This window comes from Phyllostomus hastatus, unplaced genomic scaffold (assembly GCF_019186645.2).
Source record: "Phyllostomus hastatus isolate PE091 unplaced genomic scaffold, TTU_PhHast_1.1 phas_scaffold_585, whole genome shotgun sequence".
NCBI lineage: Eukaryota > Metazoa > Chordata > Mammalia > Chiroptera > Phyllostomidae > Phyllostomus > Phyllostomus hastatus.
The window spans coordinates 26,910,018-26,935,650 of NW_025334037.1; the positions used below are offsets into that span (position 1 = coordinate 26,910,018).

At 53.7% G+C, this 25,633-nt stretch overlaps 1 long non-coding RNA gene across 1 annotated transcript; it reads right to left on the reverse strand.

Moving 5' to 3' along the window:
- Nucleotides 1–16,129: 16,129 nt before the first annotated feature.
- LOC123809885 lies at nucleotides 16,130–24,883 on the reverse strand. Its single transcript, XR_006784159.1, has 3 exons — nucleotides 24,778–24,883; nucleotides 22,295–22,372; nucleotides 16,130–16,332 (listed from the first exon to the last, which is right to left on the reverse strand). It is a non-coding gene; the product is annotated as an uncharacterized LOC123809885 (long non-coding RNA).
- Nucleotides 24,884–25,633: the final 750 nt, after the last annotated feature.

The following is a 25,633-nucleotide window of genomic DNA, read 5'->3' on the forward strand; positions in this document are numbered from 1 at the left end:
TTCTCTGCATCCCCCTGCCATTCCTTCTGCCTTGACTCGTCCTGGGCATGCAGGGCGAGGGGAAAGGACAAGCGATATTGACAACTCATAGGTCGTATAGTCAGCGAGCATGGCTTTGGGGCTGGGAAAAGAAGTAGAGGGTGGTGGTTCTGAAGAGAGTATATGAGTTCTGAAGGTTCTGGAAGGTGCTAAAGAATGGACCTGGTCCCAAGTCATGGCTCTGTTCTAATGACTGTGTAACCCTGGGCAAGTAACTCCACATTAGGAACCTCAGTTTCCACACCTATAAAATGGGACAATAGCAACACTCACCTTACAAAAATGTTATGAGGATTAAATGAGATGATGGGGGTTATGGCACACAGCACATGATCTGAGACACAGTAAAAGTTTAAAAAAAAAAACCCACTCCAGCTGTTATTCACTTTAGGGAATACCCAAGGGTGGCAGGAACACACTTGGATCTCTACCAGCTGTGTGACCGTAGACGAGTCCTCCGGTCCACTGGAGGTGGTAAAACGGAAGAGCTAAGGCCAGTCCTGTCGAACTGAGAGGCAATAGCGGATGTGGACATGTTTTGTACATGGTGCCACCTTACACAAACGTGCGGTTCTCCTTATAAGCACGGAGTGTATACCAGGCCAGGACTCAGATATGGGAGACGGGGAGAGACATGGTCTCCTGTTCTCCAGGGGTACCCAGTTGGCTGGGGGAGGCATTATAGCAACTCAGACTGCCCCGTGTGTGGGGTGTGTGTGTATGTGTGTGTGTGTGAGATAACTAGGAAGTACAGGCCCTCGGAGGGGAGAGAGTGAGCCTACCCCTCCTGCCCACAGCATGTGGGGGGCAGTCTATTTACTGGGCATGAGCACAACCTGTTGTGTGTCTTTTTATTGAGCCTGCACTTTACAGTGTGTGTGTGTGTGTGTGTGTGTGTGTGTGTGTGTGAGAACATCTAAGCTCTACTCTCTTAGCAAATGTCAGTTATACAATATGGTATTATCAACTATGGTCTCCAAGTTTTACATTAGATCCTCTGACCTGGCTCATCGCATAACTGAGAGTGAATGAATACCCTTTACCCACCTCTCTCCATACCCCACTCCTGACCCCTGGCAACCACATTTCTACTCTGTTTCTGTGAGTTTCCAATTCCAAATGTAAGTGATGCGGTGCAGCATTTATCCACTTAGCGAACTGCCCTCCAGGTTTGTCCACATTGTCAGCCAGGATTTCCTCCTCTGTTAAGGCTGAATAACATTCCATTGTGATAGGACATTTTTTGATCCATTCACCCACCAGTGAACACTTGGGTTATTTCAGCATCTGGGCCATTGTGAACACTGCCGCAGTGAACGTGAGAGTGCAGGCATCCCTTTGGGATGATGGTTTCGTGTCCTTTGGTTGCACACCCAGAAGGGAAATTGCCAGATCTACTCCTAATTTTTGAGAAACCTCCACACTGTCTCCCATAGTGGCTGCACCAATTTACAGCCCCACCAACAGTGTTTAATGGGTCTCTTTTCTTCACATTCTCCCCAGAATTTGTTATGCCTTGTCTTTTTGATAAAGGGCTTCAGAACAGCTGTGCGGTGATACCTCATTATGGTTGTGATTTGCATTTCCCTGATGAGTGGTGATGTTGATCACGTGCCTCCTCTCCACATTCAAGAAGGACAATTTGTTCGCCTTCCCTCCAAGGTGCTGAGGACCCTGATCTTGTCCAAGGAATAATTTTCCTTCTTAAGCAAAACCACCCTTTATTATGAGCCCTTTCTACTATAAGATGATAAATCCTTTTTTTAAAAAAGATTTTATTTATTTATTTTTAGAGAGGGGGGAAGGGAGGGAGAAATAGAGGAAGAGAAACATCAATGTGTGGTTGCCTCTTGTACACCCCCTACCAGGGACCTGGCCCGTAACCCAGGAATGTGCCCTAGACTGGGAATCGAACCTGCGACCCTTTGGTTCACAGGCCCATGCTCAATCCACTGAGCTACACCAGCCAGGGCAGGTCCTAAATCCTAGCTGTTATGTAGCATAACAGCTACACTGGCAGGAATCTTACAGATGGAGAAACTGAGGCTCGGAGAGGTGGAATGACTCGCCCCACGGCCCGTGGGTGGAGGCTGTCCGATGCCCAGGCCCCAGCTCACATTCACCAGGCTGAACCCACCAGGGCCGCCCCGCCCCCCCAACCCCGAGGAAACATTCATGGCCATGAGAGGCCTCTTCCCCTGGCATGTCTCACTCTGACAATAAGACACCAAGGACTGGTATCAGTAGGGGTCCAGCTTACAACACCCCGCCTCCCCAGCTCAGACCCCGCCCTGGAGTAGTGACTTTGGGTTATCTAATCTTTCGTCCCAATCTTTTCATCAAACAACAACAACAACAGCTGCCATCCATCTGGTGCCTCCCGCAGGTCTGGCACCACACTTGTGTGTCTCTCCCAGTCCTCGCGGAAGTGACCGCCTGGGAGGTGCACAGTGGACGCGCATTAGCTTACAGGTGAGGATCAAGCTGGGAGGGGCCGAGTGGAGTGAGACCGTGAGTCCAGGCAACCTTCCCCTAGAATTTCAGCTCTTTTTCCCTTAACGTTCGCTGAGCACTTCCTCTGCAGGCACTGAGTGTGCCAAACTGCACACACTCGGTCCCACTGAATCCTCAAAATATCCCTGCAAGGTAGGTGCTACCAGCGAGGTTCTGCAAGATTAAATAATTTGCCCAGAAATACATGGTTTAAATGGCAGAGCTGGGGCTTGAACACACCTCTTTCTGAGGCCCAAACCACACTCTCTGCCTCTCTCGCCTGCACAGGATGGGCTCCTGGTGACCTTTCTCATGCTGCGCAGGAAAGAAGGGGCTCCTGGGGTGGGGGTGGAGGGCAAGGCAAAAGCAGCTTCCCAGGGAGGACAGAGGCAGGACCTCCTTTCAAAGCAACCCCAAGAGACCAGTGTCTCCACCAAACTGCCCCTGATTAAAAGTGGAGCCCATGAGCCTGCCTGGCTGCCCAGCAGCGGATCTGAGATCAGAAACCGTTTCCAGCAAGCCTGGGTCTTTTAAGTTATTTATCCATCTGCATTTTTCATCATTTGCCATTGATTGGCAAGGGCCCTTCCTGAGAGCCCTTCTGGTGCCCGCCTGGCAGGGAGCTGGCTCTTTGCCTCCCTCACCCCTGGGGTTCTCCCCTTTTCCTGTAAGGCAGCCCAGCACCAGTTGCTGGCTCAGTGGCCTCCCAGCCCGGAGCCTCCACTACCAGAACTGCCCGGGCAGAGGGGCTTTTGCCCCCCTCCCCCACCATCTCCACCCCTCCCACAATGGGAGGGCTGCAGAAGTTCTGCAACAAGGGGATCTGAACATGAATGCAATGCCTGCTCCCCCTCTCTCACACACACCTCCTGCCTGGGGAGGCCCCCTCCAGGGACTGCTCCTCCCAAGCTGCCTCACTCTCGATCACGGTTGGCCGGTTGGCCTTAGGTAACGAGAGACCTGGCAGGAGACCAGATGTCCACGGAGGTTTGGGCTGCATCCCTCTCTGATGGCAGCCCCTGCAGGTGGTCCCTGTCCCACCCCCTAGTCCTTGCTGGGCCCTCTCCTCTGATGCCCAAAGGAGCAGTGGCTTCCTGCTGCTGCTGTTGCTGGACTGTGGGCACCTCAGCATCCATTGCTAGTTCCCTTAGCCCTGTCCGCACCTGTGCGGATGTCTTATAAAGTCCCTTCATTAAGACATCCTCAAAATCTTAGCCATTATGACTCCTCCAGGACCCTGAGTGATCCACAGGAACTCCTGCTTTCCAGAAATGCAAATCATGGACAGAAGTGAAAGTTCTCAGGATAAGGCTGCCAGGAACCCAGGAGAGACTCACGTTATTCCTGGTTAGAGGAATAAACCATACACCTTAGGTGGGATGCCCTTTTCCTTCTCTATCTCTGATGGATGAACAGTGAGCCTCTGTTTTATCAAAACTCTTTCAACAGCTGCTTTGTCTTAAGAGGTATGAGGCTGCATTTGTGTCTCCTGGATCTGAGGGGCAGAACCCCTGATGGGAGAGTGGGTTGGGATCACAGAGCTCCTCCCTGGGGTTCTAGGCTTTCTCTGTCCCTGGCCAGGGTATGACTTTAGGCAACTCCACCACGGACCTCACGGAGTACCTCATTTGGCATGCTTTGTCTGTAAGTGATAGAAAAGCCAATGAAAACAGCTCCGATAGTGAGAAATGTATCTCACCTAGCAAGATGTCTAGAATGAGTATTGCTGACTTGTTAAATTCAGCAGCTCAAAGGAAGTAGGATTCTCAGTTGGCTTTTCAATTATCTTCTTGGCTTCCCCCTCATGGTCACAGGATGGCTGCCACAGCTCTAGACATCACAGCAAGATGTAAAGCAGGAAGTTAAGAGGCCCTGTATTAGATAAGATAGCTACTGTAACAAAACCCAAAATAGCAATGGATTAAACAAGGTAGAAATTTGTTTTTCTGTCCCTTTACAGTCCAAGGCCAGTTCAGCGTTACCATGGCAATCCAGAGGTATTGAGGACTCAGTTTGTCTATTGTGTTGCTCTTGTCTGCAAGGATGGAGATGGTTCATCATTTTGTAACTAGCCTAGTCATCAGGAAGGAAGAATGGAGGGAGGAGAGGACATGCCCCTCCTCTTATACACACAGCCACCCAGAAGTTTGTTCATGTCATTTATATCATTTGTTATAACTTAGCTACATGGCCATACCTAGCTGCAAGGGAGGCTGGCAAGTGAAGTCTTTGACTGAATAGCCATCTACACAGAGAAAAACATCTCCTATGTGGAAAAAGGGTAAAACAAATACCTAGGACCCCAAGGTATCTCTTCACAGACCCTGTCTTATGTTCCCTTTCCATAATAAGGAAAACCTTCCCCAGCACCACCTATTACCACCGCCAGACTCTCCCTTACATCTCTCTGGCCAAGGTTCATGCCAGGCCAGCTCCCTATCTGCACGGATGCCTGGCTGGGATGCGGGAAGAGCCAGAATGACTGCTGAGTAATCAGCTCAAATTGTCGACCAAATGACCCAGCTGAAACCTGGAAAGCAGGTTTATTCTTGTATTATTTTTCCTCTTCCTCTCTCAACTCTTGCTCTTCTTGCAGCCAGCAGCAGAAACTGGCTCTGCTTCGCCAGACCAACATAAAGGAGGCCTGACACACGGGACATGCTCAGACCTTGTTGTCATTATTTTACATGTCATTTGAAGTACGGGTTCTATGGCTAAAGGGATTCAAAGTGACTGGCCTATTAGAGCAGAGAGGGTCCAGGAGTCTGAAGCCTGTGTCCTTGTGCCAACTGGAAAACAGGCCCCTTTCACCTTATGCCTGGGGACAGACCCCCATGCCAGGGTGCGCAACTGGGTGGTCAGTCAGCCCAGGTTCCAGCCCCTTCCCGCCCCTTGAGTTGGATGCCCTGTGCAATGCATCCCCTGCTCATCTTTCCGGGTGTCGATTTCCTGTGTGGCTGGGGAGAAGTCACACAGTGTCTCACTTGTTTGTCGGGGTGGTTGTGACTGTTGACACATCAACAATCACATCGGGGTTCTGAGCCTGCTGTGTCCTTGTGAAGAGGAATCATGGTGATGGCGAGGTGAACAGCAGGGCATCGTGGGTGGTGAGAGAGCAGGGCCTGGGGAAGGGACGAGCAAGAGCCCAGGAAGATCAGCTGGGAAGAGCTCTTCCTGACCCCAGGGAGGGGGTGGGTGCAGGGTTCATCTGCCGCCCTTCACCCGTCCTCACCCCAGGGCTGGCAGACCTCCATCGATGGACTGGGCCCCGAGAGACCCACCTGCCGAGGGCTTTTAGATGCAGCCTTTGACCTCTCATCCTGTCCAGGCTCCCAGATGGAAGGGGCGCAGGGAAGGGAAGCAGGGATGGGACGGCTTCCCACCTCCACCAGCTCCAGGGCAGCCTCCGTCCACCCCTCCGGGATGTTACAGAGGACCCTTACTCCCTGCTTTACAAGCTGCAGCTTCTGCAGCTGGATGGTGCCATCCGGGTACTTTCTGTCTGTCTCTGGGTAGGTGCCTTCGACAGCCTAGTGAAGGATTTTTCAAACATGCCTGACCCCAAGAATCACCTGGGGCACTTGTCAAAACTACAGCTTCCAGAGCCTTACTTTCCTTGCATTCTGATTTAGTGAATCAAAGCAGGAATCTGCATTTATCAGCACCTCAAATTATTTGATGGACATGGAAGTTGGAGGGTCACATAGCCATTGAGATGAAGGGGGGTGGGTCATGGATCCCTTCTGACTTAGGTAGATGCTGTGTGTCCTTGGGCAAATGACTTGGCCCCTCTGTTCCATCTGAGACACAATGGGGATAACATAGTATCTACCAAAGAGGGTCATTGTGAAACATGAAACTCAGCAAAGAAAGTGGGTGAAGCTGGTGAGCTGCAGCAGATTTACGTATTTATTATTTTTGTTACTATTATTGGTATCATAGCTAACCCCTGCCTACACTAGGACACTGTGTTGCTTAAGTGAAGGGGGAAGGGGGATACAGGGCACCTGTACCAGCTCCTAGTCTCACATTTTGTCCGCTCCCACGGCCTCAAATGAGAGCTCAGCCTTGTCAGGCCTTAGGGTCTGTTAACGTCATTAGCCCTCCGGCCACAACCCCCTCCTGCCACACTCAACACCTCCCCTCCCCGGGGCCCCATTAGGCAGCCTGTCTGTTTCTCCCATCAGTGTTGCCCCACATGCTGCCCCCTGTGGGCTGGGGCGTAGTCAGTGCGTGTCAGGTGATGAGTGGGGAGCTGCTGCAGGACCCCAGCTCCAGGCTGGGGAGGGGGCCAGGGGCAGGGGCAGGGAGTAGGTGGGCGGGTGGGGGCTTCTGCTTTCGGTGCAGGGCCAGCCACTGAGTCCCAAACTCTCACTTGGCTGTGTCAGGGTTGGGAGGAGGTTACCTGAATGGAGAACAAGGTGGGGGGGGATGTGACAAGTCTCCCCTCAGCCTCCCCCTTCTTTACCTCTGCCTGAGGGTATAGGGTCCCCGATCCAGAAAGCAGATGTCTTTGGGGCTGCACAGCACGCGTGGGGCCTGCAGAGGGGCCACTGGCCAGCCTCTCACCTCTGATGGGGATTCTATGGGGAGAAGGGTGGCTAAGGGGGTCCTGACCCTGCTGCTGGGGCCTGTGCACCCTCCCTGGACCTCGGCTTCCTCATCTGTAGAACGGGCTCGCAGAGCCCCCTGGCCAGACTCCTGTGAGGATGAATTGCAACACTTGTGTGCTCCCCTTTCGTGGTGCCTTCTCTTCATGCTGTGCTGTGCAAACCACGTGAGCAGATAACGAACACGAAATGGGTTCACACCCCCCTCTAATGTCCTCATTTCCCCCGAACCTCTGGTCCTTGTCCCCACTCAGACACAATGCCCACAGAGCGCCATCACGTCTGAGCCATCACTGCAGCCAGGACTCCTTTTTCCTACTTAACCTCATAAAATGATAAAATGTTTTCTATTCAACTGCAGCATTTCATGTATTTCACTCAATCCAATAAAAACTAAACACCCCTGTGCATGAGGCCCTGGGTTGCCATCTTTAAAAACCTTGACTCGTTAAACTTGATAACTTCTTAGGAGGTGGGTGCCTTTATTGTTCCCATTTTACCATGAGAATTCCTTTACGGGAGCAAAGGAATGAAAGAGATTGCCCAAGACTCCTGTAGTGGGTGGTGGAGATAGAACTTGAACCCAGAACCTGGGACTGACTGAGGCCAAAGCCTTGCCCTCAGGCTCCCATTTTGCCCTCATCAGAGCAGATGTGGTCCCCTCCCCCACCTCGGTGCTTTAAAGAGCTGGAAGACTTGGGTTTTTGAAAGCTACATGCAATGCCTTTGGACTTCACCGTGGCTCCAAGGTAGGTCATATCCAGCTGATTTTTGTTATTGCTGTCACCATTGTGATTTTAGTGCTTCTGAACTGCCCCCAAGGTCTGGATCTCTGCTCTATATTGGGGACAGGCCCTTGGGTTCAGAATTTCCATGGCAGGAGAAAGATCAGTGTGAGGTGTCCTCTCTGCTCCCACCCTGTCCCAGGCCCATGGAAGTTACAAGCCCTCCCCTGGGAGAGCAGGAGAGAGGGGAGTCAGAGCTCTCACGAGCCCACCAACCACTGCTTCTGCCATGCTGTTGGATGAAGACAAGGCAGAGGGCACGTGCCCATCTGTGTCCTCAGCCTCCTGGTCTCCCCTAGAACAGGGACTAAGAACGTGGGCAGAGCCCGACGGCCGGGGTTCAGATCCCAGCTTTGCCACTTGCTATCTGTGTGACCTCAGTCGAGTCATTTGGCCTTGCCAGGCTTAGTCTTCCCACCTGCAAAATAAAGATAACAGCAGGACCTCTCCCATAAAATAATTGTGCAAACTGAGTTCACGGCCAGTAAGGCCTAAGTGCTTTGTAAGTGTTTGCCGTGATCTGTGGCCTGGTTCAAGGACATCACCGGCTAAAGCCGAACAACCTTTGGGGTAGCTGTCTCTGTTCCGGGAACGGAGGCCCCGCAGGTCTAACCCAGAAGAGCTGGTGTGTGTCCGCATGTTTTGCAGAAGTCCCCAAGCCATCTGGAGGAGGCTGCTCTGGCTTCAACAACATCTCACCATCCAGCACCGTTTCTGATTCTGAATCAGACCTTGACCGAAGCCCATGGAGCCAGGCCACCTACTCTGCTAAGGCAGGGCTCCCGATTCTCTTTTCTGCTTCCTGTCATCACCAGCACATGGTGAAAAGACACCTGATTCAGATGCAAGTTGTGGCCTCAGAGCAGGCTTCCCGACACCCCTGTTGGCTCACTTTCCTCCCCACGTGTGGGGTCTAAGCATCCACGACAGAAAGCTTCTCCCAGTTCTGACCCCCCATGGGCTTTACTCTCACCCCCACTCACAGCCTTTCTCCCACTGTGCTCGCTGCAAAGACCAGACTTCCACATCTTGCTTTTCTTGCCTCTGTACCTCTCCTCACTCTTGGAACTCCCTTGTACTTTTGTGTGTTTGACCCAGTGCCTGCTCATCCTTCCAAACTTGCTCGGCTCAGGTATCACCTCCTTCTGCAAAGCTTTCCTCAACTGCACTGAGAAGAGCTAGGCTCCAGATAGGCTCGGGGTTCTGTTGATTGCCGGTGACAGAAATGCAGACCCAGCAGGGTGAAGCAATAAAGAGAATCTTTGCTCGTGGAGTGTTGGTATGGCCCGGCATGTAGGAAGTGTCAATATGTAGGGCTTCAGGCACAGTTGGATCCAGGCATCATAATTATGTTCTCTCTATGTCTCGCTTCTGTTTTTCTCTGGGTCAGGAGGTCTTACCCTGAGGCCAGAGAGCCCCTGGCAGTTCTAAGCTGACCCCTTTTGCAGCTTCCCTTTTCTGAGTTAAGTTACCGAGTTTTTGGTTTGTTTGCTTGTTTCCCTATGTTAGACCTTGGATCACAGAATTAGATTAATCATAATTCTTCCTGCATGACACCCTCTTGTCCATAACTGGTTTTCCTTAAATAAACACTCAGGACCTAATCATCCAACAGAAGAATCAGAACATTTACCAAAACTTGCATCTGCCTGCTGCTTTCTCCCCTATTCTCACAGTTAGCCCCCTCCTCTGAGGAAGCCACATTCCTGCAGCCTTGCTCAGGTCACATGATCACCCCTAAACCAATCACCATGGCCTAGGGGACATAATGTGCTGATAGGTCAGATCTGGATCATGTGACCACACCTGGGCTTTGGGGACTGGGGGCAAAGCTAGCCACACTCAATGCATGAACAGACTGGGGATGATGGGTGGTTTCCCAAAGGTAAACCAAGGGGACCGATGCCACCAGATGCCACAGACCCAGACACCATTGGGGTTCCAGTCCCCACTCTGCCAGGCATTAGCTGAGTCCTCCTGGGTAGAGTCCGCAGCTCTTCTCTGCCTCAGTTTTCTCACCTGTAAAATGGGGGTAATATTACTCACTGTTTTCTAGAGCAGTTACGAGGACTGAGCAGGTTGTCCGTGAAGTACTTTGCATAATACCAGGGTGTGATTAAGGGCTCCGTGGGTGTAGCTGGGACTATAACTTCTTGGCTATTAGCTTTCACCTTTTATAGTCGATTCGAGCCACAGTACCAAACTAGGCTGTGAGTGCTGTTAAACCTTCCCAACGCACAAATAAATCCAAGCGGCACACACTAGGGAACGGTCACTGATTTCCTCACTTTTCATAGAGGGTCATCGGTACATAGCGTCTAAAACAGATACATGAAGAAAAACAAAACCAAAAGGCAAACTTGGAATGTTTGGGAAAATAGAGAATTCTCTTTTTTTAACATCATTGTAACCATGGCATGCATTTCTTCCATGAGAAAAAAAAAGTTTAACAACAAAATTTAAAGCCAAAGAAATAAAGGTGTATCCACAAAATGAACAGCCGTTGCTCTGCATGTGCCACCTTGGAAAGTGGTCTCAAGTGTATGCTAAATGTGTTATTTACTCCAGAACGAACCACAGAATAATAGGTTCAATGTGATCGGGATTTGTGAAGGAAGACAGTGAGTGGGCTGGGCACTCATTCGCCTGCAGAGAAGGGCACATGCTGTGTTGTCGACAGCGCTGGCCGGCCGGCCGCTGCTCAGAAAGAACAGGTGGGTGGGAAAGAGAATCCACATTCCCTTGCTGTTCGGGGTCCTTTTGACAGCGTAAAGGGAAAATGTGTCAACGCAATGCAGTGGAAGCCCTGCAGTGGCTTTCATTCCCAGCAGGAAGCAGGGCCACGCCCAGAACCACAGCCCACACCTCTCCCTAGCTTCAGGGGGGTGGAGGGAGGCTGGGTGGCCATCCCCGCCCACAGCCCGGGACTGTGGCTAAGGCCCCAGAAGGTGGGACAGTGACCCTGATCCAGCTCCATCTGGGCCCTCAAATCCAGGTGGCCTCTGCTCAGGGGCTCCAAAGGAAGGGCTAACGTTATCCTGAGCAATTTCCTGACCCAGCAAGGAGCTGGCTGCCGAGACCAAGGAAGCCTTGTGCTTCACTGGCCCACAGAAGGTTCTGGAACTGGAAGCAGACAGGCCCAGGCCGGCGCAAACAAGAGGTCACCTGCCGGTGGTTATGAGAGGTTGCATATGAGGATGGTAGTGTGAGGGTAACGGGAGAGTCTCCTTTAACAGCGTGTCTCCAGGCGTTCGTATTCATTCACCCATCGGGTGTGTATTAAGCCCCAAACAATAATGTCGGAATTCTTCCACGTTCATCAGGGCTCTGCAACACCAGTTCTCCACCCTCTCACACCTTCTTTTATTAAACATACGGAATATCCTCTTTAATGCTCTGGAATGAACCCCGTGGACACTGTAACTTGCCCCATACATAATTTTTTAAAGTATCCATACATAATGCCCCAACTGTGGTATAAGGGAGCCATAAAAAGAACCTCGGGTAAAATAAAATCTGTCGGAACAGGTAAGTGCTCAGGCACAGCCGCTCCAGGAGACACAACGAGGTTGTCGGGAGCGCGGGGCCCAGCAGAGCTGCTGCGAAGGTGACAGCGGCCGCAGATGTGCAGACACACGGGGCGCTGAGCGAGACCGCCCGCGTCACCGCTCAGCAAATGGCACGCAGCTCTTGGCATGTTCGCATAAAACTAAATATAGACTTCTCTGGCTTTCGTCTTGAGTTCCGCCCCTGGAAAATTCTGTGTATATTCAAACTGTGCAAACACGCTTTCTATTTATACGGAGCGCTGAGTTACGACATAAACATGTCTTCTCCCCTACTTGACGTCCAGCAGCACACGGGAGACTCACGTGGATCATGGTCTGGACGGTCCCACTCTTCGCTCCTCACCTGCCTTCCTCCGCCCACTGCCCCTTAAACAGTGTGGCACTCCCCACCTGCCCTGGCTTTGTGACAATCCAAAATGTCCCCGTCCGTTTCCAAAACATGCCTGGATGCAGTGCCACCCCATTAAACATATCCTTTAATCGTCTCATCAGGCTGATGTAATAGGTACTAATATTATCCCCATTGTGCAGATGAGGAAACTGAGCACCTAGGCAGGAGCGGCTGAGCTGGGACTCTCACCTGAGGTTATTTCGAGTCGACCCAAGGGGCTACACTGTTTTGTCTCCTGTCCATTAGTCCTGGGCTGGTATCAGGGACCCAAATGTGAAAAAGGCTTCCCTCCTGGGGACAGCAAGGACCCCTAGACCCCTCCCTACACAGCATGGTGAGAACATGGACAGGGGAACGTGTGCCGGGCCATGGACATGCAGCTGTGCAGTGATCACAGGTGATGAGTGCGGAGGAGCAATGGGGGAGCGGCATTCTGGGAGGGGGGGGCGACATGAGTAAAGGCACAGAGGACAGGGGAGCATAATATGCTCTTTGCAAGAAGCGAAGCATGGTGACAGGGACACAGCCCAGGGCAAGCAGACTGTGATGTCATCGGGAAGCATCCAGGAGGCCCAGGGAGGTGGAGCGGTTGTAGTTGAGTAGGCAGTGGGGAGCGGCGGAAGGTTTTGGAGCAGGGCAGCTCCCTGAGGGTGCTGGCTGCAGACCGATCCCTGGGAGCAGGGAGGCGGATGGACTGGAGGGTGGGGCCAGTGAGGAGGTTCTCTGTAGTCCGGCCCGGGGTGGCGTGGGAACTTGATGACAGAACCGTTTGGGAGGCAGGCTTCTCAGCCCAGTGGCAGAGGGCCTGCGAGCCCCAGAAGTGGGAGCTGCAGGTGACTAGGGAAACAGGTAGAAGCTGGAGGAGAAACAAGTTCAAGCGGACCCGCAGTCTGAGTCAGGACACTTTGATTTCGGACTCTCGCCCCACAGAGTCTCCCCACCTGCCTTTCCCTCCGCCTGGAGCAGTCCCCCAGTTTTCACGTGGCCGTGGCCGGGGCTGTGACATGTCTCCTCTTGTGAGTGGCTGTACGACCACCCTGTCTGGAGCAGCCACCCCTGCTACCACTTCCTGTTCTCGCGCTCTGCTGGTCCCCTGGTAACACGTGTCCCAATCGGCAATCGTTTCTGTTGTTGACCCGCTTGTCTTCTGTTCCCCAGAAGACAGCGAGGACCTTCCCTATTTTGGGCCACTTCTGTATCTCCAGGGTCTAGCAGTGTGCCTGGCACATAGTAGGTGCTTGAAAATGTTTGTTGAATGAGTACATGTCATACCAGAGGGCCATCATGGGAGAAGTGCCCAGGAACAGTCAGACAGACCCCTGCTGCCAGAGGGCCACCATTTGGACCCTTTTCTTTGATGTCATCCCTGCCCTCTTGTCGCCTCAGGATCCTCGGCTAGGCAGGGGTGTATCAGGCTCTGAGGGGAAGTCTGGGGTGGGAGTGGGGGTGGGGGTCTCTGTGGGCCTTTCCTTCACTTGCTGCAAAAGGACACTGGGAGGAGCTCCCTCCATCCCTGCTGTGTAGGGGTGGAAGGTGCAGAGGGAGGGCCTGGCGTCGGGAGCCTGGGTCTTTCCCGGAAGCCACAGGCAGGATGCCAGAGGCCCGCTTTCCCAAGCCATTCCCAGGCCCAGGGGAATGAGCATCATTAGACCTGAGCCCGGCAGGTCTGAGATGCACCTGCTCCCCAGCCCCTGCCCTGCTCGGGACCCTGCCGGCCCAGCGGGCATCCCTTTTCCTCCCCACAGAGCTCAAGAAGGGGCTGCCTGCCTTAACAACAAAAGTGAACCATCTTCGGTCATGCTGTGACTTCCATTGTCCCCTTTAATTCTCACAGCAACCCTGGGAGGTGGGCACCGTTCCCCAGAGCTCTTTCAAAGAGGGGGAAACTGAGGCTGAGGGAGGCTGTGACTCACCCAAGCCTGCAGACGATGCAGAGGTAAAGCACACTCTCTTAGTCAGGCAGCTACACGCATCGTCACCACCATCCCGGCCCCTGGTTCAGGCATCCCACGCCTGGGTGCCCCGGACACCTGGACACTTCACTCTGGCAGAGGGAGCTGGCCAGGTGGGGGCCTTGGGCCCTGAGCAGTGCCCCCGACCCTGGGGCCTCTGAGAGCCTGGCCCTGACTCTCACGAGGGGGGTCTGCCTTTTCCTTCTATCTCTTCGGGCAGGAAGCTCAGCCGTGAGGGAGATAAGGAGAAAAGAAAGGAGGGGGCGGTGTCTGTGGAGCCAGGGCCACTGCCTCCCACACGTAAGGCAGAAGAATAGAAGGAAGTGGCCAGAGAGAGGCAAGTGTGTGTGTGGGGGGGGGTGGAGAGGGGCAGGGAGTAATTGGCTATAAATAACCCTGTCTCCAGGACTCCCAGGAGGGGGGCAGAAAGCTGGGAGTGGGGGCAGCTGTCATTAGTGTGGCCTGGGTTTCAGATCAAAGGGCCAACAGTGGATAATGGCCCGACCCAGGGCCCTCCCCACTGCCTCCTGCTCGAGGTGGCTGCTCTGACGTGACAGTCGGCCAAGCAGGTTGTACAATTCTTACATCTTTCGTGCACCCCGGGCTCCATCAATCTACCCACCCATTCACTCGGTCACCTCTCCAACCAGGCGTTCACCCCTCCCATCCACCTATCCACCCAGCAGCCTCCCTCCCTGTCTCGGAGCCTTCCCATTGCTGTTCCTGCTCTCCCTTCCCACTTCACCTTGCTAACTTGTCCTTCAGGAGCTGATGGTCTCTTTGGTTCTCTTGACCTTTTCCTTATGGTGGCAAGATGGCTGTCACACTTGCAGCCTCAGGTGGTTGAAGACAGCCAGGGAGGTGGGGGTTGGGCATGATGGGGGCGGGGGGCAACCAACAGTGCCTGCCACAGACACTGACTAGCCAGAAAGTGATTAGAAAACTCTGGAACGCCTCCTATTTTTATTCTATCCCCCTGCTTTTAAAAATCATCTAAGAGCCACCAAATCCTGACTATTTTAACTCCATAATGTCCTGTCCATCTATCCCTTGCTCATCGTCCCTTTTGTGTGGCCTTTGTCAGGACTAGGCCACACAATAGCCCCCTGAATGGTCCGTCAGGTTCCTGTCTGTCCCCCTTCATCTCGAAAAGGTCACTGAGCCACTATGCTGCGGCAGGACCTGACCTGGGCCCCCGGGATATTCTGGTGAACAAAAACGAACAGGCCCGCCCTCACGGCCCTCACAGTCTCACAGGAGGGGAGACGCAGTGAACAAGAAGCATGACAGGGAAGGACGTTCTCCAGAGCTGGGGCAGTGATTACACTACCTACAAACAGAGACTGGGATTAGGGAGAGCGGAGGGGGCAGTACGATTTCCAATGGGGTGGCTGTTACGGGTGGAGTCGTGTCCCATTTATGTTCCTTTGTTGACGTCAGTGTCTCCCCATCCCTGAGGATGTGGCCTCGTCGTAATCGGTCTCGTTGAAGGGAAAATGTGTGCACAGACGTGTGCATAGGGAGAATGCCATGTGAAGAAGAAGGCAGAAATGTCACCAAACATTGCCCGCCAACTCCCGGAAGCTAGAGGGGAGCATGGAACAGGTTCTCCCCGAGGCCCTCAGAAAGAACCGGCCCTGGACTTCAGGCCTCTCAAACTGAGAGCAGGGAGGTTTGTGGTCTAAGCCACCCTGTTGGCAGCACCCTGTTACGGCAGCCTGGAAAACTAGTGCAGGAAGCAGGCGGGCCGCACCGAGGAGAGGGCTTTACATTCAGGAAGATGCGAAAGCAGTGAGGGCATCTGGGGGAGGAGCACGCCAGGCAGAGGGGACAGCCAGGGCAGAGGCCTTGAGGCAAGCACTTGCCGGCAGCGTTTGAATCAGAGCACGGAGGCCAGCATGCAGGAAGTGTGGGGTGCAGAGCTGCAGGAGAGCAAATGGAAGAGGTGACGGGCTGAGGGGCAGGTCGTGTAGGCACTCGAGCCATTGCACGCAGGCCTTGGCCTTTCCTCAGCTTGCCGTGGAGGGAGCCATCACGGGGTTTTGAGCTAGAAAATGGCATGACCTGACTTACATTTTAAGGGGATCGATCACTCTGGCTGCTGTCACAGGAAGGGACTTGGGGCGGGGGAGGTAACGGGAGAGGAAAACAGAAAGTTAGGGACTGTTACAACAGCCCGGGCTGGTGGCGGTGACGGTGGGGGCGGGGAGAAGGGGCTGGATTCCAGGCCCATTCTGCAAGTTCAGCTCAGGGGGCCTCCTGACAGATCGGATGTAGGCGGTGGAGGAGATGAGTCAAGGATGATGTCAGGGTTTTCGGCTGACACCTGGGAGGGTGACGTTGCCATCGACTGGCGAGGGGAGGCCGTGGTTCTTCCTGCTTCTTACAGGTGCTAGGAGAAGGTGGGGAAGATCAAGAGTTCCGTCCTCCACATGCTAGCTTTACAAGTTCACACTCCTGTTCATCCTCAAAGCAGCTGCCAAAGTGATATTTCTTTAAAAAGGAAACAAACGAATGAAAAACAAGCAAAATCCTCAGCGGCTAAGGCACGAAGTCCCAGCTCTTGGGCCCGGGTGGGAGGGCCTTTCATAAAACCTGCCGAGGGCAGGGGCGGAGGAGGGAAAAGGGGAAACAACTGGGACAACTGTAGTATAATAACAATAAGAAGATTTCTAAAAACCCTGCCCGAACACATCTTCCCACGTCTTTTTCCTCAGCCCCTCCGTGCTCCTTTGTGCCTCCAGCCTCCAAGGAGCCTCTCGCAACCGGTCCGTCCCTCCATCCCCTCCTTCACTGGCGTTCACTCTGCTGGACACTGAACGAGGCGTCAAGGCCACCGCCCCCCAGGAGCTCGCTGTTGCTGCCTTCGTGCGCCGTCACGTCCTCCCACTCCCCAGGACCTCGGCACAAGCTGTGTGATGTCACTGGCCTCACATCACAGCCACTCTCCCCCCGCCTTTCACCTTCTAAGGCCCAGTGATCAGCCTCTCCTCTGGAGCTCCTTTTGGATGCCCGAGACCCAGGGAGGTGGGCAGTGCACCCTCTGCCCTCACCATCTGTCGGGGCCTCTCAAAAGCAGGGGCCTGCCTTTACTCAGCCCTCTGCCTCCAAATATTTGAGTGAGTGAGTCCTTGAACGATTGGATGGATGTTGGTAAGGACTCAGCAGCTCTGGCCTTGGTCTGACCCGTCCTCAGCTAGTGGTATCCTGGTCAGGAGCCCAGCGGAGAGGAGTTGGCCGTGGCTTTAACTTCTCTTTTCAGAGGAACTACCACAATGTCCGTTTGATTCCTGCATGGCCTCTTAGAGAGCAGCGGTGGGCTCTCCAGGCTGAAGTCCCTGGGGGAGGAGGTGGGAGAACTGTGGCGGAGAAGCACAGGAGCCAGACAGGTGTGTCTGGTCCCAGGTAGTCCAAGCCACTGGTGCCGGCCATCCCCTGTGGCCTCTGAAGAGAGCCGAGGTAACCATGGCAACCAGGCCCCAGAGCCAGAAGTGGGAGGGAGCCAGGCCCACGTAGAGGCCTGCAGGTCAGGCTGGGCTCCAGGAGCTCCCTCTGTGTGTTAGGGTGGAGGGGCAGGGGGAGAGAGATGAGGGGCCACCCCAGGGACCAGAGGGGCACGCGTAAGGCACAGCTCGGGGGCCTGGGCGGACTAAGTGCCCTCACGCTTCAGGCAGCATGGGGATGCTCTGGACCCCAGCCTCTATCTCCGAGAACCAGGAACGGAGGGCGGAGCGAGGGCAAGGAGAAAGACGCCGGAGAAAGGGAGGCAGCGCTGCGGCGGGGCGGGGCGGAGAGGGTCAGATGTCTACGCAAAGTGCTGACAGAAGACAGAGAGAAACACAGGGACACCGTGTCTGGGAGACGCTCCGAGAGACGGATGGGGAGACAAAGGGGAGCGCTAATTCGAGATGCAGAATGAAAAAAAAAGGGGAGAGAGATAATGGGAGAAATAGATACAATAAGCACGGAGGTAGGAGACAGACGGGCAGAGTCGGAATCGATGAGAGGAGAACAGGGGAGAATGGAGGTGAGAGAGAGACCAGAGAGGGAAGAGGAGAGAGAGACAGGAAAAACCAGGAGGGCCCAAAGTGACATAAAGAAAGAGGAGGGTCAGAAATAGAGAGATCAGCAGGAAAGGGGAGCGGAGAGAGGAAACAGGATCAGCTGGAAAGCAGAGGGGCGGGCTAAGGCCCAGGGGCGGCTGCAGCCCTGGAGACCCCTGTCAGGTCATGGGCCCGGAGACCACCTCGTCTGTTCCAGGAAAGGTCACCAGGACTCCGTCCCTTGTCTTCCCAGGAGAGCGGCCAGGCAGGGTGTCCACAGGCCCAGGTGTCGCCCGGCTGTTCGAAGGGACCACAGGGAGCAGATGCAGCAGCCATGGGAGCAGCAGCAGCAGGCTGGCTGCCGAAAGGTTTCCTGGTGGCGGCTGCACCCCCAGGGTCTCCCATATGTCCTGTGCACATGTTTAGCAACCTGCCTCCAAACCTGGAGCTGTGTTTACACCCAGGGCGGATGGCAGTCTATTGCTGCCGAAAGGAAGCTGGCAACGTTTCACATTTCAAGGCGGTGTGTGGCCACTTGTGCAGGTTGAGATTCCCAGGCAACCTGCAGTCCCTGCTTAATGGGAAAATAAAAGCTACTGTTTTGCCTCCAAGACATAAATTCTTCACAGATGATGGTGGGACTTAATATACTTATATTCCCCCTGAAAACACATGAGAACGATAGAACCCAGTATCTACTTTTGCTTTGACTGCCAGAAAGCTCAGAGCTAAATTGCAATGATTAAAGCGTTTATAACCAGTGTCTAAACAGAGGATTCTGAACCTGAAGCGTATGGATGCCAAAGGCTTTCTAGAGCCCCTGGAATTGTATGCAAAACTATTGTCTTAGTCAGCCTGGGCTGCTGTAACACAATACCATAGACCGGGTGGCTTCAACGACAGACATTCATTCCTCACAGTTCCTCACGGGCTGCAAAGTACAAGGACAGGGTGCCAGCAGACTCAGTGCCTGGGGAGGGTCCTCTTTCTGGCCTGCAAAAGGCTGCTTTCTTGCTATATCCTCACATGATGAAGACAGAAAGATCTGGCGTCTCTTTCTCTTCTTAAAGGGCACTAATCCCATCATGGGGGTTTCACCCTCGTGACCTCACCTGACCCTACCCACCTCCCAAAGGCCCGCCTCCTACTAGTGTCACATGGGTGTTGGGTGTCCTCAGAGCTGTGTGCAGCCCTCTTAAGGGCTCAACTGTTGTTTTCTTGAGTTCTCGTTATTTTATTTTGGGGGCAGTGGTTCTAGGGAACAGATCGTTCAGTGGGTTTTCGTCTCTAATAAAGTGCTATTGTTCTCCTTGTTTGGGCCCCTGGGGAGGGGTGAAAGGTCACCCACGATCCCTGTAGGTGGGCCTTGGGGTTCTTTCCTTGTCTTAGAAAGTGTGGACAGACTGGGGCTGCTTCTGCACCCATGGGGTCGCCTCACGTTCAGTAAGTCCCAAAGGAGATGGACTTCCCCGTGACCTATGAATGCCATAAACATGGGGGCCACATCCGTTGGGTTTACCGTGCTGTGCCCAGTGTTCGCCTGGCACACAGGCGCTACTCTAAAATGTTGGCTAGATGAACACAACCTCTGACCTGAGGGACTGAGTCCCAGAACGCACACCGTGTCTCCGACAACAGGTGCTCCGCAACACAGGTAATCAGAATAAGATCTTTCCGGCCGGCGGAGATGTGCTATGCTATGTGATATTTTTTCCCTTTAGAGGATTTAATCTCCTAATTCTGTTTGGCCGGAGCTAATATTTATTATTCGATTCATTTCTGTAGCCACTAGACATGTACCGAGCCCCTGCCAGTTGCTGGGTGCTGTGAGTTCAATACCGGACGAGGCCGTCCCCAGGAGCCTGGTGTGTGCGCGCTCAGTCGTGGGCTGCTGAGATTTCTTATGTTGCAGTCCTCTGGGTGGACCCGAGGTCTTGTGGCAAGGGTCAGCTTCTTAAAAGGTGGAGCCGCTAAGCTAACATTCTCGGGGAGCTTTATGGAGTTAAGCCATTTGTGCTGGGGAAGCATTTCTAAGAACAGCACATGGGGCCTTTTATCGGCCTTCTAATCGGCTCCTGCGCTTGGGTAACTGGGGAATAAACAAGGCACAAGCCTGCCTCTAGGTTTATTAGAGGTTTACATATTTGGACTAAAAAGCAAGGAACCGGGCAGGCAGTCGTAGAGAAGAAAAACCTGGGAAGGAGGGAGGCCAGAAGGAGAGAAGTGGGTGGCTGGACGAAGGGGCCCAGGCCCCGGCTCTGCTGCCAGTCGGAGGACGAACTTGGCGGCCCTGACCAGCTGTGATCTGTACGGCTCCTCCCCTGCGAGGAAATTCGCTTGGGAAAATTGCTTTTGATGAGTGAACTACTCCCCTCTCCCTCTCTGCTGGGAGGCCTCACTCCCTGTCTACCTTCGAGAGCTCCCGCATACCCTGTTGGTTGGAGGGCTGGACGGAGGTCAGCGGGCATCGCTGCGGGGAACAAGAAGTTGCCGGAGAGCGGATCACTGTCCAGTGCTTGTTAACGGAAGACTAAGATACATTCCGTGTTTTTATGGTGGAAGGGTCCTGAGGGTCAGTTCACAGATTGGCACACGGACTAGCTGTTCCCATTAAATGAGTCAGTCAAAGCGTGAACATTAATTTGAGTAAGTGCATCAGCCTCACTCTGAAAAATAAAAAGATGCCATTAGGCAGCGTGGATGTGTACCGACGTACACACAGAGACACACACACACATAGCACAGGCGCACACACACACAAGTGTAGACATACGTACACACACACAAGCACTGACGTGCGCCCGCTCTCACAGACACACACACACACTCAGGCAGAGGGCCAGCCAGTCGTCACAGTTCCTTCCGTCTCCAAGGCCCCGTGAGCTCCACGATGGGAACCAGAACCCAAGAGCACGCGACAGGGAGTGCAGTTGTCAGTTGTCCCCACTTAGCAGACGGGGAGGCTGACACAACGGGATGACGCAGTGAGGTAAAGTGGTCAGGAGCTCAGGTCCAGGGCCCGGTGGCCCGAGCTTGAACCCCAGCTCTGCTGCTTAGCTGTGCAACGTCTGTCAGGTTCCTCAGCCCTTCTGTGCTGCATCGTCCCCGACCGTGAGACGAGGGTGATGACAGCAGTCGGCACTCAGCGCATTCTTAGAAGGGCACCTGGGACATAGCGAGTGCTCTGCAAAGTGCTTAAGCAAGGATCCCCGTTTCTGAGGAGCAGCAGAAGCCTCCGGAGCCCTCCTGTCTGGGCTCAGAGCACATCCGTCAGTGAGACCTGGGGGGCGGGGGCGGTCCTTTCTTTCGAGCCTGGCCACCCAGGCCTGTGTGTTTGGGATCAGGAGGCGAAGGGAGGGAGCAAAGAGAGAAAAGGTGTCCTAGATTCCTGGGGCCACCACAACAAAGGACCTCAGACCCAATGGCTTAAAAGGACAGAAATGTCTGGTCCCACGGTTCTGAAGGCTGGCAGTCTGTGAGCGAGGTGTCAGTGGGGTGGTGCTCCTTCTGAGATTCCGGATAGAATCTCCTTGCCTCTTGCCAGCTTCTGACGGCGGCCAGAACCCTTGGCCTTCTGGGCCCTGCGGCTGCATGAGGCCATCCTCTGCCCCCATTGTCACGGGGCTTTCTCTCCGTGTGCCTTCACAGTCTTCCCTCCAGTCTGTCTCTGCGTCTGAACTTCTTTTATTTTCCTTTTTTTAAAATGAGGATATCGGCCATATTGGATTAGGGCCCATGGTAATGATCTCATCTTAAATTGATCATCTACAGAGACACTGTTTCCAAATAAGGTCCCATTCCCATTTACTGGAGGTGAGGACCTCAGCATCTTTGGGGGAACACAATTCCGCCTATAACAGAGGGGGAGGGAAGGAAGGTGGCAGGAGGGAGGAAGGAAAAGTTGAACAGAGCCAGGAAGCGGAAGCCAGCCTGCGCTGCCTAGGTAACGGGAGCAGGGCCTGCGACTACACGGAGCCCTGTCCCTGCAGCAGCAGGTGCAGACGTCCTGGAGCCCGGAGCTGGCCCAGTGTGGATCCAGGTCCCTTGTTCCCACTCTCTGCAGCCAACGGGCACCCCAGACCAAGAAACTGACATCAAATTCAATGATCAGGGGGAAGACTAGCATTCTGGTCACCACCCTCAGCACACTGCAGTGGCCTGCGAGCCCCCCACGACTCCTTGAGGGTCCCTGAGCTTCCAAGCAGGTGCCCCTTCCTGGCTAGAGGGGACCTATAGGCCAGTCAGTTTTTCAATGTCTCCGAAGTCATGGCATTGCAGTCACAGTGTCTGGAGTTCTTTCTAGCTCTGCCCCCTGTCCTGCCCAGTGAGCCATTCCACCTCTGACCCTCCCTTTACTCATCTGTAAAATGGGGACAATGTTAACAACCACGGGCTTGTAGGGAAGAACTTACCGAGCACTGAGAGGCGAGGTAGAGAACTTAGGCTCTGGAACTCGACTGCTTGGGTTCGATTCCAGCTCCGCCACTCACCTGCCAAGTGATCAAAGATAGGTAACTTAAACTCTCTGAGCCTCAGTTTTCCCCTCTGGATAATGGGGTGATAATAGACCCTTACTTATAGGACTGTTAGGAGGAATAAACAGAGGCACAGTGTTTAGTGAAGTGCTAGGATTTAGTAAAAGCTCAATACAGTTCTTGGCTGTGGCCTTTGCAGGCTCACCCCCCTCTAAGCACACAGTAGGCTGTCAAGGCTTTGTGTAGCAATGAGACTTTGTCTGCAGGAAATGTAGGCCCCGCTGTCTCGAACACGTACTGTGTGCTTCCCATAGGCATGTTACATGGGTTACTGCAGCTCACCATCCCGGACCCCAAGAGGTGGTTACTGTGTCCATTTTGCCAAAGAGGAAACTGAGCTTCAAGGAGGTCAAGTGACTCGCTCAGGGTCACAGTAGGCTGAGGTTTCCGCCCAAGTCTAATCTGCTCCAGACAAAAGCCTCGACATTCTAATGTCTGGAAGTTGATCTTAATCACCATCACTCCCACAGCTTGACTGTTAGTGACTCAGATGACAGGTGTCCTCTGCTCAGGGTCAGAAGAGCCACTGGTCACAAACCCACCTCCTGGACTTTCTGGGGCAAGTCCTGGGTGTGGCCCGAGGCCCCTGCCTGACCAATTCTGTGTTTTCGCCTTTCCAGTTCTTTCTCTTTGCGAGCTGTTCGCATCAGAATGCAGAAAGCCAGGGACACAGGAGGCTCCGGGGCTGAGAGCAGAGGTGTGGGGACTGATGGTTAACACAGGAGAGACATTTTCCGAGAGCAACTAGGATCCCAGAGCAGCAACGGAGCCAGGAGGCTCGGTCAAAAGAACACTGATGTGTGAAGTGGGACCCCAACTCCCTAAACTATGAAGTCAATGTGCTGGCAGATGTTGGGTAAGGCATCCCTGCCCACTCCCAGCTTAACCTCGGTGTTTTCCTCTGTAAAATGGGAGAGCTGTCGTACAAGGTGAGTCTTACATTAAAAATCAGCTGATGGCATTCATTGTTCCCCATCGATCATTCGAGTGAGGGCCAGGACCATGCTCATTCTTCCCTTACCCAGGTGCGGGGCCAGCTCCTGGCCCGCCGTGGTGCCTGCACACACATTTGTTGCGTGACCGAGTTGTGCTGGGGGACCTCTAGGTTTCGAACTTGTGATCTTGGCAGCCCTCCACGGATGACAAAGGTGATTTAAACAAAGACTTGCCTTTGTTACGCTTGTTCTAATAGGGTAAAACCCTTTCTCAGGCCCCCTTTCCCGGAGCTGGCTGGACCCCAAGCATGACTGACCCTAATTGTTTTATGAGCCTTTATCCTCAGGACCAGAAAATCACCGGAAGTGCCCTGAAGGCGCAGAAGCTCCTGGAACTTATGAAACAGGACACACCAGGTCGCCACAACCAGACCAGACGATGGGACCGGGGGCCCAAAGGGAACATTGAAACAAGCCGCAGCCCAATGGAGACATCTGGCTGTGCGGCCGCCCCATCACCCGGTGCAGCCCACAGCCCCGCTCAGGGCTGGTTCTGGGCACTTCCCCGCACCCAGCCTGGTCCCTCCCTCGGGAAAGTAAAATAAAACCTTCACTCTCTGCACTTTCTTCTCTTTGTGATTCTCTCATGGCCCGCGTCACCGACCACCCTAACACGTGTCTGGCTCTCAAAGCCCCTCTGCTGACATCAGCTCCTTCAATGCTCACAGCCACCCTGTAGCGCCGTGTTTACCACCTTTGACAGAAAGGGAGGGAGGCTCAGAGAAGTTAGGTCACTTGGCCAAGGTCACAGAGCCAGAGTGTTCAATGCCGGGACGGTCCAGGACTCCCGACCTCTGCCCTGCCCGCCCCTCTCCCCCTCTCTCCTGGGCGTACGGTCCTGCTGAGAGTGAAAACGAAAATGTTTGGACCTCAGTTCTTTACCTGCTAAGTGACTCCAGGCAGGTCTGTCCAGGTTTCTCTCTCTGTGGACCAAGCTTGCTAGCCATCCCCACCTGATGGAGTTGTTTGGAGGTTTAAGGGAGCTGCTGCTCTAAAGAGCTTATCACAATGCCTGGCACGTACAGTACCCATATCTCCTGTTAGAGATTGGGAGTCTAAAGCACAGAGAGGTGAAGTAACTTGCCCAAAGCCACACAGCTGGTGAACAAAGGAGCCAGGCTTAGCCTAGAACTGAGGTCTATCCAACCTCACAATCTGAGTTGCTTCTACCCCCCATAAGCGCTCCATGAATGGAAGATTTTAATATCGTATTATTTACTGTCACTTAACACAGAAAACAAAGGCGGATGATAGAAGTTCAGCAGTCACTCTTCCCTGGGGCTCTGCTTGCTGGAAAGCCAGGCTACAAGCACCCAGCAGAAGCAGGGCCCTGGGTGCCTCCCAGCACAGCCACCCAGAACCTACCTCTCTTCCTGCAGAGGGCCAGGGGAGGAAACGAGCACCATCCCTTTCTTCCAACTGCCAGCCAGCAGCATTCCTGGGGGTGGAGGAGGACCTTGGCAGGCGGGCCCTTGGCCTTTCCCTGAAAGCATGCAGAGAGGCTGGCCATGGCCTGTCCTATCTCCATGGAGGGAGGGAGAGAGAGAGAGAGAGAGAGAGAGAGAGAGAGAGAGAGAGAGAGAGGTGAGTGGGGAGATGCTTGCAGCTTGCAACTGGCCCAGGCCTTGGAGGGTCAAGACCATATCCTTCAAACCCCCCCCCCCCAAGGACGGTCTTAGGATTTGCAAATTTATTTCTATGAAAATCATTGCAAAGATAAAGAAATTCAATCACACTCAGCAGTACTTTTAATGAACTGTCATTTGGAGGGTGGGTGGGAAATGATTGCAAATTACATATAAAAAGAGATAATTCAGGAAAAAATCAGGGAGGCAATGATTACATATTTAAAATGCAGGCTGCCTTTGAGAAGCTAGGTTATGAGGTCAAGATGCCTCTTGGGGAAAAGGTCTGGCCCGTCTGGTGTCACCCAGCCAACTGCTCCTGCACCAGGTTCGTCTTTATTGAGCACTTATTATGTGCCAGGACTGTGCTGAAAGCTTTCTGCAAGACCCTCCCAGCCACCCAGTGCCAGAGGTGTAGTCATGGTCCCCATTTCAAAATGCATCAGCCGAGGCTCAGAGGGTTTGAGTAGCTGGATCAAGGCAGGGCATTTAGGAAGCGGCCCCCAACATCGCCCTTCTGGGCCAGGTTCTGGAGACTCAGAGGTGCATGAGGCAGGGCCCTCATCCTTGAGAAGCTCACCGTCTAATCAGCTGCA